Genomic DNA, 6,378 nt, shown 5'->3' with positions numbered 1-6,378 from the left:
TACTCATATGAACTTTTGTCCCAAGCGCCTTCTGAAATGCTCTCCAAAATGTAGATGTGAACTTGGTATCCCTATCCGATACAATACTGACAGGAACTCCATGCAACCTCACAATATCTGTAAGGTAAATATGTGCCAACCGATCAGCTCCGTCTGTTTTCTTGATCGCTATGAAATGAGCAGATTTGGTAAGTCTATCCACGATCACCCAAATAGCATTCCTCCCACCAAAGGTTACCGGAAGCCCAGACACAAAATCCATAGTCACCATATCTCATTTCCACTCTGGCAGCGGCAGGTTCTGCAATAACCCGCTAGGCACCTGATGCACTAGACACCTGATGCTCAGCCTTAACCATCTGACATGTCTGACACTGCGATACAAATGTAGCCACATTTTTCTTCATACCAGGCCAGTGGTAGTAGCGCTTCAAATCTCTATACATCTTGGTATTTCCTGGGTGGATCGAAAAACGCGAATTATGTGCTTGCTGTAAAATCTCCTTCCTTAACAGCTTATCATCTGGCACACAGACTCGGTTCCGGTACATGTACATCCCGCTCAAAGGTGTATGATAACCAATACTCTCGATCTCAATCTGTTTAACCAAAGCATCATCACTATCCTGAGCTCTGCGTATCCTCCATAATAAATATGCTTGCTCCAATTCTTCAAGACCGGCAGTCTCTCCCTCTGCGGTAACTGCACACAATCTGAGACTAGCAAGTGTCCCAGTCAGCTCCTGAACCTCCTTGGTTCCTGAAACATCGTTCCTGCGTCTACTCAAGGCATATACCCAGGTTGTAGTCTGCTAACAACTCCATCCATCTGCGCTGTCTCAGATTTAGGTCCGCCTGAGTAAATATGTACTTCAAACTCTGGTGGTCCGTGAGGATCTGAACTTTCTCTCCATACAAATATGACCTCCAAATCTTTAGCGCAAAAATAATTGCTGCTAACTCCAAATCATGAGTAGGGTAGTTGACCTCGTGAGTCCTCAACTGACGTGATGCATAAGCAATAACATGACCATCCGGCATCAATACACAACCCAAACCAGTACCTGACGCATCTGTATAAACCTCATAAGGTACCCCCGGTCTCGGTAATACCAACACTGGCGTATCTGTCAACTTTCGTTTCAGCTCAGTAAAACTCTCCATACAAGCATCTGTCCAATCAAACTTGGTGTCCTTGCCTGTTAATCGTGTCATCGGTTTCGCGATACTAGCAAAATCCTTCACAAACTTTCTGTAGTATCCAGATAAACCCAGAAAGCTACGAATCTCGGTGGCGCTCTTAGGTGTAGACCACTCTGATATTGCAGTAATCTTCTTCGGATCTACTGCAACTCCTGCTTCTGAAATCACGTGACCCAAAAATCCAATCTTCCTCTGCCAGAAGCTACACTTACTCAGCTTGGCAAATAGCTGATGCTCCCTGAGCTTATCCAACACAATCCGCAGATGCTCTGCATGCTCCTCTCTGCTCCGAGAATAGATCAAGATATCATCGATGAAAACAATCACACACTTATCCAAGTGCTCGCGAAACACATCGTTCATAAGCTTCATGAATGCTGCAGGTGCATTCGTCACCCCAAATGGCATCACCACAAACTCATAGTGTCCATAACGTGTACGGAAAGTCGTTTTCCGCACATCCTCATCAGCTATCGCAATCTGGTGGTAACCCGATGCCAAGTCAATTTTTGAAAACCATGAAGCTCCCTGCAACTGGTCCAATAACTCATCGATACGGGGAAGCGGATACTTATTCTTGATGGTCACCTTATTCAAACCTCTGTAGTCGATACAAAGTCTGAAACTCCCATCTTTCTTCTTCACATACAATACTGGCGCTCCCCACGGTGATGTACTAGGTCTGATGAAACCCTTACTCAATAACTCCTCCAACTGCATCTTCAGTTCAGCCATCTCTGCTGGTGCTAAACGATATGGAGCCTGCGAAACCGGTGACGTCCCTGGTTCTAACTCAATATTGAGAACATCTCCTCTGGCTGGTGGTGGCCCCTTTAAGGCTTCAAATACATCCTGAAATTCTGCAGCCACTGGAATATCCTGCAACTCAGGATGTCCATCATCCTTAACCATCGAAATAGTCGCCAGAAATCCTTCTGCCCCTCTCTCCAATAAGTCCTCAGCATGCAACATGGAAATAACAGAAATTCCCCGGTAAGCTTGGAGGCACTGGAATGTGATCTCCCCATCTCCTTTAGGAATAATAACTTTCGCCCGCATGCAATCTAGCACCACTCGATGCCGTGACAGCCAATCCATCCCAAGTACGACATCATAGTAATCCATCTCCATCTCTGCTAGGTCTCCTTTGAAATCGGCTCCTCCCAGTAGGACAGGTACATCTCGGTGAACGCCAGTGGTTCCCAATCTCTCAGTACCGGCTGTCAGAATCTGCTTAACCTTCGGCTCGAAGACACCTCGAAAAGGCCAAGACTTAGCCAAACGTGAACTCACGAAGCTGTGAGAAGCTCCCGTGTCAAATAGAGTGTGAGCTACCTCACCTCCAACAGAAACCGATCCTACACACAATTTTCTTTCTAACTACACATGATAACCACCAAAACACAAATACTCTAAAAAAAACATACGAGCATAATAAAGATACATACCGGCTATCGGCTCAGCTCCATTGGCCTCTCCTTGAGCATAAACACGCGGAGTGATGGCTTGACGCTTGGCCCCAGGCCCTTTAGTCGGGCAAAACCTAGAGATATGGCCAAACTGACCACAAGTGAAGCAAGCTCCTGGTGCGTATGCTGTAGCTGGTGCTGTCTGCGCTGCCCGTGCTATTGGTGCTGTCTGTGCTGCTGGTTAGGCCTGGGCAAAATAACCGGAACCGAAGAACCGAACCGGAACCGAACCGAAATACCCGAAACCGGAACCGGACCAATACCCTCAAATACCCGAATGCTTCCTATATTTTTATATCTGAAATAACCGACAACCGAACGGGTACCCGAATATATAAAAATATTAATTATATATACATATAACATAACTAAATATATATATTTTTAATTTAAAATTTTATTAAAAATATCTGAAAATAGTTGAGGATAACTAAATTATTATAAAGTATCCGAACTACCCGAAAGTATCTAAAACTATCCGGATAGTTTTATCCGAAATATCCAAAGTAATCCGAAATATCTGAAATTTTTATCTAAATCATCCTAATTATTTTATATTTTACCCTAAATAACCGATATTTTATCCAAATTATCTGAACTACCCGAACTATCCGAACCCGAACCGGATCCAAATGAGAACCGAATTTTTTCCGGATATTTTCTGGTTCCTACATTTACTATCCGAACCGAACCGAAAATAGGTCAAGTACTAAATGGATACTCTAGCCCCCTATCCGAAGAACCCGAAACCCGAAATACCCGAACCGAACCGATACCCGAAATGCCTATGCCTAGGTAGTCTATTGGTGGATTTTCTCCTGCCAAAAATATTACACATGATATTATATCTAACCTATATAAGTATATCATTGTATAATTTTGTATCGATTAATAGCATTTGTCTATCCATATGTGTATAGTTCTGATAATAAGAGTATTTTAAGAAAGGGAACAATTAATTGAGGGTATTTTTTTTTATTTTTTTTGCTAAAGTTCAATTAATTGAGGGTATACTCGGCCAAAACAAGGATACAAGACTAAGCAAGCTTCTAAATTTTAAAGAGAACAAACTAACTTTGAAACTAATAATAGGGAAAAGCCAAAACAAAAATCGAGAGTGAAAATTTCCAACAACATTTTACTTCTATTTATAGCCATTTAAAAAAATCGAGAGGGCATGTTTACTGATATTACTTCCCATTTTTCAACATTTCAATAATATATATATATATATACATAAATATATATTATTTTTTACCTTGGTGACACGATCAAACCCTAATACATTGATACTCTATTGCCCTATAAAAATTCGTGCATTTGTGAGAGCATCTCCAACCCCTAGCTATTTTCACCTCTATATGCTATAATAGAGGTAAAAGTGTTTCATCCCATCTCTATTTTCACCTCTAAAATAGAGATTGCTATTTTTTCCTCTATTTATAGAGGAAAAAATAGCATTCCTCTATTATAGAGTCATACTTTTTTATTTTCAAAATAGTCCTTTAACTTTCAAATTTTTATAGTTGTAACCAAAATAATTATATTTATAGAGAAATACAGCTTTTGTAGGAGTATAATAACATTTTTTATCTACATAATAGTCTTTTAACAAAATTTTAGTTTAAAAAAATTCATAAGTTTATGAAAATATTTTAAAAGTTAAAAATAAATAGGGGTAGTTATCAACTTTTATAAATAAAATGTATCTTTTGTAAAATTAAAATAGAATCTTTTGAGAATATTTCTTTATAGAGACAAAAATAGAAAAATACATTGGAGAGAAACTCATCTCTATTTTAGAGATGCTCTATTTTAGAGGTAAAAATAGGAAAATACATTGGAGATGGTCTGACGATCAACTTCGGTTGGATACACACACTGACACACATATTATTTGTTGATAATAATCACAGAGAGGAATATAAATAATAATTGAAGAGATTCAAAATAGTCAAAAAAATAATCTCTCAGTTTCACAATGCATAATATTTTGGTTTGATGCACAAATATTAAAATTTTTAGTTTTCTCTAAAAAGTAATTTAAAAAATATATTTTAAAAATCATTCAATCAATTATAGAAATGACTTCAAAATCTGATTGGTTACATAGTTTTCATTAAAGTTAAAGATAATATAAAAATATCAAAATATCGTCTATTTTGAAACAAAAAACCTGTTCTAAAACATCTTCTTTTACGAAACAGAAGGAGTATAATTCTTGGACACGAATATATATAAGAAAGTCATTCGTAGCATTTATAGCGCACAGCATTCTTACTAATTTTTTAAAATGATTGAATTTCAAAGATATATATTGGATTATGCACTGTACTAAAACCATATAATTGCGTTTCTTTTTCTTATGTAGTGAACTAGATATCTAGTTCCGAGAGGTCCATATCAGTTTTAGTTATCTTCTTCTTTTTTGAGCAACTTATTTTGTTCTTATGGAACCTTTTCATGCTGTCCCTGAACCTGAACTGGTGGAACCGGCTGAATAGGGGGTTGCTGATGCCCCTGAGCCTGAACTGGCGGAACCTGCTGACCCTGCTGAGCTGCAGCCATCTGCATAACCACCTCCTGTGCAGCTACTCTAGCAGCCTCCTGGACAGCTTCCTGGACTGCCTCTTGTGCGGCCTGTCTAGCAGCATCCTTTACCATCTGCCTAAGGGAATCCTGATCAATCGGTAGAACTGGTGGTGGTACATCTAAGGGCATCCTGATCAATCTGTGGAACTGGTGGCGGCACATGCTCATCTCCAACCTCTCGAGAAGCACTAGCGGCCTGAGTGCGAACAACTCTCTTACGCGGCGGCATCTGAAAGAAATAGCAACTCAATTAACTTATGCCGAAACCGAATACCAACGATTAAAGACATAATGTCAAACGGTAAGGTGCTATTTACTTTTCTTTTTTTTTTCTTTTTTTTTTTTTTTTTAAATCCCCATATTTCCATAAATATTTTAAAAATCGTCTAAAATCGATTAAAAATCGATTTTATCGATATTTTCCCGAAATATCGATTAAAAATCGATTTTATCGATATTTTCCCGAAATATCGATTAAAAATCGATTTTATCGATATTTTCCCGAAATATCGATTAAAAATCGATTTTATCGATATTTTCCCGAAATATCGATTAAAAATCGATTTTATCGATATTTTCCCGAAATATCGATTAAAAATCGATTTTATCGATATTTTCCCGAAATATCGATTAAAAATCGATTTTATCGATATTTTCCCGAAATATCGATAAAATCATAAAATCGAAAGTCTGAAAATAAAAGAAATAGAACTCCCAAAGCACCAATCCGATAGCAATCACTCATGCTCGTCAGTCTCACCTGAAAGGGGAAAGGAATAGGAGGGGTGAGTAACAGGGGAGTTACTCCGTGAGGTATGGGGATGCTAAACACGCAAACCACTGACTTGAGTAAATAGAACTCCCACTATGGAAGTTTAGCTCTAACATGAACACACACGACGCCTAGCGCATCACACAAACACAAACAATGCGATGATAGCATATAGCTAGTCCACACACCCCGCATCTCCTCATATGGATATATAATACGTAGCGTCGCTAGTACAGTATGTCTCTGTACCCCCGCCCTCTCAAGTAGCGTCCATCGTACAAACGTCTCTGCACCACACGCCCGCACAAGTAGCATCGCAAGTCCAGACGTCTCTGAACCCCT

The 6,378-nt window shown here is 39.1% G+C and overlaps 1 pseudogene; it reads right to left on the bottom strand.

Annotated features, from left to right (window-relative positions):
• LOC106339064 overlaps positions 1-6,378 on the bottom strand; it is a 22,209-nt pseudogene that overhangs the window by 1,092 nt on the left and 14,739 nt on the right.

Source organism: Brassica oleracea, chromosome C4 (genome assembly GCF_000695525.1).
Source record: "Brassica oleracea var. oleracea cultivar TO1000 chromosome C4, BOL, whole genome shotgun sequence".
Taxonomy (NCBI): Eukaryota; Viridiplantae; Streptophyta; class Magnoliopsida; order Brassicales; family Brassicaceae; genus Brassica; species Brassica oleracea.
This window is presented reverse-complemented; position numbering and strand designations above follow the sequence as displayed.